This window comes from Dendrobates tinctorius, unplaced genomic scaffold, assembly GCF_039654945.1.
Source record: "Dendrobates tinctorius isolate UK_male_01 unplaced genomic scaffold, ASM3965494v1 ptg000240l, whole genome shotgun sequence".
Classification (NCBI taxonomy): Eukaryota; Metazoa; Chordata; class Amphibia; order Anura; family Dendrobatidae; genus Dendrobates; species Dendrobates tinctorius.
Window position 1 is genome coordinate 3,776,357 of NW_027361907.1, and position 12,190 is coordinate 3,788,546.

Consider the following 12,190-nt stretch of genomic DNA (forward strand, 5'->3'; position numbering starts at 1 on the left):
GACAACAACTTTTGGGGTCCAATTTCTCCTGTTACCCTTGGGAAAATAAAAAAATTGGAGACTAAAAGATCACATTTGTGGAAAAAATATGATTTTATTCTTTTCACGCCCGGGCGTTATAAACTTCTGTGAAGCACTGGGGGTTCAAAGTGCTCACCACACATCTAGAAAAGTTCCTTAGGCGGTCTAGTTTTCAAAATGGGGTCACTTTTGGGGGGTTTCAACAGTTTAGGCACATCAGAGGCTCTCCAAACGCAGCATGGCGTCCGATCCCAATTCCAGCCAAAAAAGTCAAATGGCGCTGCTTCTCTTCCAAGCTCTGCCATGCGCCCAAATAGTGGTTTACCACCACATGTGGGGTATTAGCATACTCAGGACAAATTGCACAATAACTTTTGGGGTCCTGTTACCCTTGGGAAAATAAAAATTGCGGGTGAAAAGATCATTTTTGTGGAAAAAATGTGATTTTTTAATTTTACGGCTGTATGTTATAAACTCCTGTGAAGCCCTGGGAGGTTCAACGTTCTCACTACACATCTAGATAAGTTCCTTGGGGGGTCTAGTTTCCAAAATGGTGTCATTTGTGGGGGGTTTCCACTGTTTTGGCACATCAGGGGCTTTCCAAATGCGACATGGCGTCCGATCTCAATTCCAGCCATAAAAGTCAAATGGCACTGCTTCCCTTCCAAGCTCTGCCATGAGCCCAAATAGTGGTTTACCCCCACATATGGGGTATCAGTGTACTCAGGACAAATTGCGCAATAACTTTTAGGGTCCTTTTACCCTTGGGAAGATAAAAATTTGGGGTGAAAAGATCATTTTTGTGGAAAAAATGTGATTTTTTTAATTGTACGGCCGTACGTTATAAACTTCTGTGAAACCCTTGTGGGTTCAAAGTTCACACCACATCTAGATAAGTTCCTTGGGGGGGTCTAGTTTCCAAAATGGGGTCACTTGTGGGGGGTTTCCACTGTTTATACACATCAAGGGCTCTCCAAACGTGACATGGCAATCCGCTTAGTTACCAACCTCTCTGGTTTTCTGGTGGCTTAGCCTGTTCCTGCCATCCTCCTCAGTGACCCATTCATAACAGAATCACCAAACGCAGTACTGTAGACTCTAGGGTACTCAAAGAAGGAAAGAACTGTAAAAAAAAATAGTGTCAGAATTTTTTTTTGCATATTTTTTCCTCTTTTTCTCTGGGGCCGTAGGAGGATTTTTTGTCTAAATGGAGACTAAGCAATTGTGCGATCGTGTTAAGCAGCTCGCTGCTGAAGTGCGGGGAATTTCTGCCTATCTCGCTCAATCATATGCTGTTGAACCAAAAATCCCTACTCCTGATGTGTTTTCTGGGGATCGGTCTAAATTTTTGAATTTTAAGAATAATTGTAAACTATTTTTTGCTTTGAAACCTAACTCATCGGGGAGCTCTGTGCAGCAGGTTAAAATTTTCATCTCCCTGCTGCGTGGTGATCCCCAGGATTGGGCTTTTTCTTTGACACCCGGAGAGCCTATTCTTTCTAATGTGGATGCGTTTTTTCAAGCCCTGGGGTTGTTGTGTGATGAACCTAATGCTATTGATCAAGCTGAGAAAGCCTTATTGGCGTTGAACCAGGGTCAGGATTCTGCAGCGTTATATTGTCAAAAATTCCGAAAGTGGCGGTCCTTACTAAATGGAATGATGATGCCTTAGCAGCTCTTTCGGAAGGGTCTGGCAGACACCGTAAAAGATGTTATGGTGGAATTTCCTGTCCCCTCTGGTCTTGTCAACTCTATGTCATTGGCCATTCAAATTTATCGGCGTTTACGTGAACGTAAAATTACACAAGAGGCGGTGCCGCCTTTCGAACGACCTTCTGAACCCATGCAATGCGATAGGGGTTTGTCTAGGGCAGTGGTCCCCAACCTTTTTTGCACCAGGGACCGGCTTCAAGCAAGACCATTCTTCCATGGCCCGGCAGGGCGGGGATGGAGGTGTGGCAGGGGCGGGGCTTTGGACATAAGGGGGCGGGGCTATGAACGGATTGTAGTTTAGTAGTCAGTGCATACTTATCATTTAATATAACATTTATAATGTGAATGTGACTCAACTCACCATAGGTTTTCAATGAGTGGGAGCACCGGGTTTGTTTCCCTGTATCAGTGGGAGCACTGGGCTTGTTTTCCTGCAACAAGATGGTCCCATATTTGACAAATATTCAAAAGGTGTACCAAATGTCATGGTCACGTGTGTCAGGTCGCAGATGATACCGCAAGGCGGACCCATAACACACGTGACCCTGGATACACCGCCTCCAGTGGGGCGAATTTAAATAATAACACGTGCAGGTGGATACGCCGCCTCCACCTGGCGAATTTAGGTATTACACGTTATACATACAATAATCAAATAATAAAGGGGGAACCTGGGAAACTATAACAATGGTGGGCCCTGCGATAGGGAATGGGGGACATGGAGACCTCCTAAGCTCCCCTGAGCCAGTGTCCCTGCACTCCTGACATTCCCTATACAGGCTCCGAACCTGTCGCCGCACGCGTACCTTAACGACCTTGCTCACCCTGACCCTAAACCCTCACTAGGGAATGGGTCGGTGCGGAGACTAATCCCACCACTGCACTAATAACACACATGAGGAAAGAGACAATACAGGGGAAACACCACTTAGCTTTGCTCTGCTGCGTGCGCTCCCAGCAACAGAGCCCACCACCTGCGTGCGTCTTCTCCTCCACCCGGATCCATCACCATAACAGGATCCTTCACCTTAGTGCAGCCTTGGAGCAGAGTCCAACACCAGTTGCAGCTGCTTAGTACCAGAGTCCCAAGGATGAGTTCAGCTGCTGACACGAAGTCGAGCATGCTTGAGTCCAGCTCAGCGGCCAAGTCCCACATGGTGAGTGCCACTCTCCATAGTCGCCACTCCACCAGCCCATGCAGACACTTCCCGCTGACACCATCACTGCGACTCCACCACGCCATGCCAGCCCTTCGTCCAGACATCATAGCTGAAACACATCCCCCCTGGCTAAGCTGCGCAGGACTCCTCACCAGCTCCATCCTTCATCCAGGCTCTCCAAAAACAGAGTGAACACACTCTCACAATATCACAGGCAGTGATTGCACCCCCTAGCACACCTTTATAGGGTGTCACACCTGATCCCTAATTAAGTGCACAAAAACCAAAAGTGCAATACTGCTAACCACCACCGGGGACAGTCAAGACACCTTGGAACTTTCCAAAGTAAAAAAAGTTCACCCAGTGCAATTTAAAACTGTCAGATCATGACACCACACATATAATCCCCCATGTAAAGAAAGATGGTTCCACACATATAATACTCCCATGTATAGCAAGATGGTCCCACACATATAATCCCCCATGTATAGCAAGATGGCACCATACATATAATCCCCCCATGTATAGCAAGATGGTTCCACACATATAATCCCCCATGTATAGCAAGATGGCACCACACATATAGTCCCCCATGTAAAGAAATATGGTCCCACACATATAATACTCCCATGTATAGCAAGATGGTCCAACACATATAATCCCCCATGTATAGCAAGATGGCACCACACATGTAATCCCCCATATATATGATGGCCCCACACATGTAATCCCCCATATATATGATGGCCTCACACATGTAATCCCCCATCTATATCTATATGATGGCCCCACACATGTAATCCCCCATATATATGATGACCCCACACATGTAATCCCCTATATATGTGATGGCCCCACACATGTAATCCCATCCTGTATACATGGCTCTGCTCCCACTCTCCCATCCTGTATACATGGCTCTGCTCCCATCCGTATACATGGCTCAGCTCCCAGTCTCCCATCCTGTATACATGGCTCTGCTCCCATCCTGTATACATGGCTCTGCTCCCAGCCTCCCATCCTTTATACATGGCTCTGCTGCCACCCTCCCATCCTGTATACATGGTTCCGCTCCCAGTCTCCCATCCTGTATAAATGGCTCCGCTCCCACTCTCCCATCCTGTATACATGGCTCTGCTCCCATCCTGTATATATGGCTCTGCTCCCACTCTCCTATCCTGTATACATAGCTCTGCTCCCATCCTGTATACATGGCTCCGCTCCCAGTCTCCCATCCTGTATACATGGCTCCGCTCCCAGTCTCCCATCCTGTATACATGGCTCCGCTCCCACTCTCCCATCCTGTATACATGGCTCTGCTCCCATCCTGTATACATGGCTCTGCTCCCACTCTCCCATCCTGTATACATGGCTCTGCTCCCATCCTGTATACATGGCTCTGCTCCCAGTCTCCCATCCTGTATACATGGCTCTGCTCCCACTCTCCCATCCTGTATACATGGCTCTGCTCCCATCCTGTATACATGGCTCTGCTCCCACCCTCCCATCCTGTATACATGGCTCTGCTCCCACCCTCCCATCCTGTATACATGGCTCCGCTCCCATCCTGTATACATGGCTCCGCTCCCACCCTCCCACCCTTGTATATATGGCTCCACTCCCATTCTTGTATGCATGGCTGGGCTCCCCCTTCCTCTCCCATCCTCTCCCCCATCATACTTACCCTCACACCGTCGCTGTTGAACTTCCCTGCATTTCTATCCTGGCGCATCAGCTTCTTCCTGTGCAGAGCAGTCACGTGGTACCGCTCATTTATGGTCATGAATATGGACGCCACGCCTATGGGAGAGGAGTGGCGCCCATATTCATGACCTTAAATGAGCGGTAGCACGTGACCGCTCAGCGCTGGATGAAGCCGCTGCGCCGACAGGGACAGGGATGCAGGAACTGCGAGTGAGTATCCATGTGTTCTGGAAGCCAGCGGTTGCAGCTGTCACTACAGAGCTACAGCCGCCAGCTCCCCTTGTCTCCAGCTCTGCGGACCGACAAGAGCACTGCAATGGCCCGGTCCTGGGCCGCGGACCGATAGATGGGGACCCCTGGTCTAGGGCACAACGTCAGGAGTTTAGAAGGCGTAATAAGTTGTGTTTTTTTGTGGTTAATAAGTTGTGTTTTTTTTGTGGGGACGCCTCTCATACTATTTCTGTCTGCCCTAAATGAGAAAAACGTTTTGCTCACGCATTTGCGGTGGGCAGTGTACAGCCTAAGTTCCTTTTGGCGATTACCTTGATCTGCTCCTTGTCTACATTTTCCGCTAAGGCTTTTGTTGATTCAGGAGCAACTCTGAATCTGATGGATTTTGACTTTGCCAAACGTTGTGGTTTTCCCATGATACCCCTGCGGACGCCTATCCCTTTGGGGGGTATTGATGCTACTCCTTTGGCAGAGAATAAACCCCAGTTTTGGACCCAGGTGATAATGCGGGTCACCCCGGACCACCAAGAGAATTGTAAATTTTTGGTGTTGCACAATTTGCATGATACTATCGCTCTGGGTTTTCTTTGGTTGCAAACCCATAATCCTGTTTTGGATTGAAAATCTGTGTCTGTGGTGAGTTGGGGTTGTCAATGTGTTCTTAGTGACACTACTGTTTTCTCCACCTCTCCCCAGTCTCATGATATTCCTGACTATTTGGCTGATTTTTCTGATGTATTTAGAGAGAATAAGTATGCGTCTTTGCCTCCTCATAGGAGTTATGACTGTGCAATTGAGTTAATGCCTGGGTGTAAATTTCCCAAGGGTCGACTTTTCAACTTATCGGTACCTGAACATGATGCTATGCGATCTTATATCAAGGAGTCGTTGGAGAAGGGTCATATCAGACCATCCTCTTCACCTTTAGGTTCTGGGGGGTTTTTTGTGGCCAAGAAAGGTGGCTCATTAAGGCCATGTATTGACTATCGTTCCCTTAACAAAATCACTGTTAAATATCAGTACCCGTTACCCCTGATTTCTGATTTATTTTCCAGAGTTAAAAGTGCCTGTTGGTTTACCAAACTTGACCTCGGGGGGCGTATAATCTTATTCGCATCAAGCACGGGGATGAATGGAAGATGGCGTTTAATACCCCGGAGGGACATTTTGAGTACCTGGTGAAGCCTTTTGGGCTCAATAATGCCCCTTCCGTCTTCCAATCTTTTATGAACGATATTTTCCGGGACTTTGTGGATAAGTTTTTGCTCATTTATTTGGATGATATTTTGATCTTTTCCAGTGAGATTCTCATGTGGAACATGTCCGGACTGTGTTCCGGATTTTGAGGGAAAATACTCTGTATGTTAAGGGATCGAAGTGTCTCTTTGGTGTACAGAGGATTTCGTTTTTGGGATTCATTTTGTCCCCGTCTGCTATTGAAATAGACTCGGCCAAGGTACAGGCCATTTATGATTGGGTTCAGCCCACTTCTTTGAAGGCTCTCCAGAAGTTTTTGGGTTTTGCTAATTTCTACCGTAAATTTATAAGTAATTTTTTCTGGTATTGTTAAACCACTGACTGATTTGACCAAAAAGGGCGCCAATGTGGTGAATTGGTCTCCAGAGGCAGTCTCGGCATTTCAGGAGCTTAAGCGGAGATTCACTTCTTGTTAGGCATCGGGTTCCTGCAACTGCACAGCAGGGATCCAGAGCCTCACATCCTGCGGTCTCCCATTCCCCGTCGACCGCAGAGGAGCTTGCTCAGCAGCCCCGTTGTTCCCGATGCTCTGCTCAGACCAGCTCTGTGGGTCTGACTGTTGCTGCCACCTCTTGGCCAGCAATAGCAGCGCAGGCTGATCAGCAGCAAGTCTCTCCAGAGGCTAAGTCCTCCCATCACTCCACAGAGCATGCTCACGAGACGATCTCCCATTGGAGATCGGGAGTCACATGCACAGCTCCTTCTCCAGATCTGATTGGTCCATCTCAGGGATCTGGAAGCTTCAGGAAGGTCCTGGCTATAAAAAGTTCACATGGCCGCTCTGCCATGCGCTAGTATAGATTCTAGTTGCTACCTGTGTGAATGATACGGATGCATGAACCTGCGAATAACTCATTAAGATTCCACTCCCTCTGAAATTAAGTGTGTGGATAGGGACTTAGTGATAGAGTCAGCGCCAGTCAGTGGCACGCTACAGGCCACAGTGCATATCTCCACAGAACTAGCGTCCGACAGTGTGCCCCCTCTTGGTCATTGTCGTATAGCGGCTGAGTCAGTCGCCGCGCTGCAGTCAGCAGCACTTGTCGGCGTCCGAGGTAGCGACGCCGCATGCACAGTAGGTCTAGATGGACACTGACCCTGTGCCTTGGGCCCTAGTCCTGTGACCATATACCATGCATGCATTCCGCTGAGACCTGTGAGTCCAACAGGCTCGGTATTTATGTTTATTGCTTTGGCGCCTCTGTGAATCAACAGAGTACGCCCAGCGCACCCCGGGTGTCGTTCAACCCGTGTGCGATATACCACCATATTGAGTGTCCGCCATTACCTAGCAGCATTGTAACACCTTCTCAATGGTGGACCCCGGGCGGCGAACGCACTTTCTATTATTTATTATTTAGTGCATTCCGCCATCCCTAACACTTCTGCTCCGGTTCTATGGCAACCTGATGTCTCACTCCCATTTCAGGTGGAGATAGATGCTTCTGAGATTGGTGCAGGAGCCGTTTTGTCCCAAAGATATCCTGTAACTTCTAAGATGAATCCCTGTGCCTTCTTTTCTCAAAAATTTTCTCCATCTGAACGTAACTATGACGTGGGGAATCGCTAATTGTTGGCCATGAAATGGGCATTTGAAAAGTGGAGACATTGGTTGGAGGGAGCTAGACATCAAGTTGTGGTCCTCAACGACCACAAGAATTTGATTTATCTTGAATCAGCCAAAAGATTGAATCCTTGACAGGCTAGGTGGGCCTTGTTTTTCACGTGTTTTAATTTTGTGGTCTCTTTTCTTCCGGGCACTAAGAATGTTAAGGCGGACGCCCTTTCCAGAAGTTTCTTTGCGTATTTTCTTGATGTGACAGAACCTACTACCATTCTAAATGAGGGTATAGTTCTTTCCGCCATCTCTCCTGATTTGAGACGTGCCCTGGAGGAATTTCAGGAGGATGAACCTGAACGATGCCCTATGGGAAAATTGTATGTCCCTGACCAGTGGAGGAAAAGAGTAATGTCTGAAATCTAACTATCTACCTCCTGATGATCGCGTTGAGGTTTTGCCTATCCATCATTAAAATCTGAGTACCCCTCTATTTGTTATCAACAAATTGTATATATTGTTGCATTATGGATCAAATGCATGGTTTTGCCTTTCAAAAATATCATTATGTTACCCTAATGCTCCATCAATAGTTATAATAGGGCTTTTTTAGGGTAAACCGTCATGGAGCGGGGGCGCCATTCCGCTGACCAGTAGGGTGCCAACCTCCGCTGACAGGAAGGTTATCAAATACAGGGAACAGATAGTTAGGTACTTCAATCTGCACATGTCACTTTAATGTCTTGTCTATTTTGCACGATTTGTGCACTTCTTTTTATTGTTGCCTACCAAACTACCTTATGGCAACCCCTATACACTCCTTTTCTGAATAATTGAGTGACTATATGTGGCACTTATTCAGGGCTATCTAGGAGGCTTAGGGTACAGCCGTCGTGGAACGGGGCACCAATCTCGATAATGTTTAGGGTGCCAACCTCCGTTATTAGGCAGTTTGTGATATCAGGTCCCCATTGTAGGGTGTAGTAGGTGACACGGTTGTTTGTTTATTAGTGTGTGGTTGTGTTGTCTTATATTTAGACTTTATTAAAGGTTGTTTTTTTACATCTATATCAAATAAGTGTTGTAAGGATCAGTGTTTCATCTTGTCTCACGACAATATATGTTTGGGGGCTATCTATTCCTTTTGGGGTCTGCTCCGGGGCAGTTTAGATTTGACCTTTCTTGCTTTAGGCTTAGTTAGCTCTCCGGCTGTGCCGAGGTATCTTGGGCATCGTAGGTACGCTCCACGGCTACTGCCAGTTGTGTGGATAGGATCAGGGGTCTGCAATCCGCTTAGTTACCAACCTCTCTGGTTTTCTAGTGGCTTAGCCTGTTCCTGCCATCCTACTCGGTGACCCATTCATAACATACTTCCCTTCCAAGCCCTGACGTGTGCCCATACAGTAGTTTTCTCCCACATATGGGGTATCAGCGTACTCAGGACAAACAACCTTTGGGGTCAAATTTCTCCTGTTACCCTTTGGAAAATAAAAAAATTTGGGACTAAAAGATCATGTTTGTGGAAAGAATATGATTTTTTTATTTTCATGCCCGAGCGTTATAAACTTCTGTGAAGCCCTTGGGGGTTCAAAGTGCTCACCACACATCTAGATAAGTTCCTTGGGGGGGTCTAGTTTTCAAAATGGTGTCATTTGTGGGGGGTTTCCACTGTTTAGGCACATCAGGGGCTTTCCAAACGCGGCATGGCGTCCGATCCCAATTCCAGCCAAAAAAGTCAAATGGCGCTGCTTCCCTTCCAAACTCTGTCATGCGCCCAAATAGTGGTTTACCCCCACATGTGGGGTATCAGCATACTCAGGACAAATTGCACAATAACTTTTGGGGTCCTGTTACCCTTGGAAAATAAAAATTGGGGGTGAAAAGATCATTTTTGTGGAAAAAATGTGATTTTTTAATTTTACGACTGTACGTTATAAACTCCTGTGAAGCCCTGGGAGGTTCAAAGTTCTCACCACACATCTAGATAAGTTCCTTGGGGGTCTAGTTTCCAAAATGGTATCATTTGTGGGGGGTTTCCACTGTTTTGGCACATCAGGGGCTTTTTAAACGCGACATGGCGTCCGATCTCAATTCCAGCCATAAAAGGCAAATGACGCTTCTTCCCTTCCGAGCTCTGCCATGCACCCAAATAGTGGTTTACCCCCACAACATATGGGGTATCAGCGTAGTCAGGACAACTTGCACAATAACTTTTAGGGTCCTGTTACCCTTGGGAAAGTAAATATTGTGGGTGAAAAGATCATTTTTGTGGAAAAAGTATGATTTTGTAATTGTACGGCTGTACGTTATAAACTTCTGTGAAAACCTTGTGGGTTCAAAGTTCTCACCACATATCTAGATAAGTTCCTTGGGGGGTCTAGTGTTATTTATTAAGTTTTTTGTGTGCCTTATCTCTGTGATTTAAGGGCATAAAAATTCAAAGTTGGAAAATTGTGAAATTTTCAAAATTTTTGCCAAATTTCCATTTTTTTCACAAATAAACGCAAGTTATGTCAATGAAAATTTACCACAAACATGACGTACAATATGTCACGAGAAAACATTGTCAGAATCACCGGGATCCATGGAAGTGTTCCAGAGTTATTACCTCATAAAGGGACAGTGGTAAGAATTGTAAAAATTGGCCCGGTCATGAACGTGCAAACCACCCTTAGGGGTAAAGGAGTTAAAGTAATATTTTTGTGGGAAAAAGTAAAATTTTCATTTTTTTCTTTCACCATGCTTTTATTACTGTTAAGCACCTGAAGGGTTATTTAACTTATTTAATAAGGTTTTGAGCAGTTTAAAGGGTTCAGTTTTTAAAATGTGTCATTTTGGGGTATTTTCTGTCACATAAGCCCCTCAAAGTCATGTCAAATGTGATGTGGACCCTACAAAAATTGGTTTTGTAAATTGTGTTGGAAAGGATAGAAATTGCTGATAAACTTTTTACTTTTCTATCTTCCTAGCAAAAAAAAATTGTAAAAATTATCCAGATGTAAAGTAGGTATGTGATAAATGGTATTTATTAACTATTTGTGTGATCTAACTATCGAGAAAAAAAAAGAAAAATTTCAAAATTTCAAAATTTTCACAAATAAATATGAAAAACACAGTATCTAATTTTACCACTACCATGAATTACAACATGTTGAAAAAACAGTCTAAGAATCACTGGGATTTGTGAAGTGCTCTAGAGTTACTGTAACAACCCTGCTGGCATCACTGCATGGCCTCCCATCCCCCGCACACCAACTTACTTTCTGCTTCAAGCCATGCTGTGAATTCTGTCTGTTGCCAGCCCTGAGCTCCATGTGCTATGCCTCTTTTTTTCCTGCTTGCTCTCCATATTTCCTGACTGAGTGTATAGGGGGGCGGCGCCTGAACTCTATGGTTCTTATGCAGTCAGGGTGCACCTGTGTAATATGTCCCTTACCAATCACCTAGAGCCCTTGACTATTTAGTTTCGCCACTCCCACTGAAACATGGCCTGAGCAATGTCTAAACTCAGTTAGCGCCTTGCTGCTGAGCCAGCCACGCCCTGTCCTATGTCTTGCCTTCTCTGAAGGCTCTTACTGCGTATTCCTGTGTCTTGGTACCTTGCCTAGCATTTCTCTGTCCGCCTGCCAGGAGGCAGAATATCCTGGTCCTTGAGTCTTGTTCCCAGTGCCTTGTCTGTTCTCTGTCCGCCTGCCAGGAGGCAGAATATCCTGGTCCTTGTGTCTTTGTCCCTGTGTCTCTGTCTGAACTCAGTCTTACCTCTGTCTGTCAGTCTCCTTGTCTGTGGTTCCTTCTCTGCCGTGTCTTTCCTTGTGTCCTTCCTATCTGTGCGTCAGCTCCCTGGCCGCTCTGCCTGCTTGGCTCCCTGGCCGCTCTGCCTGCTCGGCTCCCTGGCTGCTCTACCTGCACTGCTCTTTTGCCGCTCTGCCTGCACGGCTCCTTAGCCGCTCTGCCTGCTCGGCTCCTTAGCCGCTCTGCCTGCTCGGCTCCTTAGCCGCTCTGCCTGCTCGGCTCCTTAGCCGCTCTGCCTGCTCGGCTCCTTAGCCGCTCTGCCTGCTCGGCTCTCTAGCCGCTCTGCCTGCACGGCTCCCTTGGAGCCCAGCCTACTCCGCACTCCTATGGCTCTGCCTACGCCGCACTCCTGCGGCTCCGCCTACCTGCACCTCCTGTGTGAACAGGTCCAAACCTGTTCCTTTATATTCCACTCCTTCCTGCCTATATCCATACCCACACCTCCTGTGTGAACAGGTCCAAACCTGTTCCTTCATATTCCACTCCTTCCTGCCTATATCCATACCTGCACCTCCTGTGTGAACAGGTCCAAACCTGTTCTCTCATATACCACTCCTGCTTGCCTTGTGTCTCAAGCCGTCACCTACCTGCCCAGTGTCTCCAAGCCGTGCCCGCTTGCCTAGTGTCTCCAAGCCGTGCCCGCTTGCCCAGTGTCTCCAAGCCGTGCCCACTTGCCCAGTGTCTCCAAGCCGTGCCCGCTTGCCCAGTGTCTCCAAGTCGTGCCCGCTTGCCCAGTGTCTCCAAGCCGTGCCTA

The 12,190-nt window shown here is 46.9% G+C and overlaps 1 protein-coding gene across 2 annotated transcripts in view; it reads left to right on the top strand.

Moving 5' to 3' along the window:
* The window catches only part of COL4A2 (collagen type IV alpha 2 chain), a 405,245-nt gene that overhangs the window by 42,552 nt on the left and 350,503 nt on the right, over positions 1-12,190 (top strand). The gene's annotated exons all lie outside the window — the stretch shown is intronic.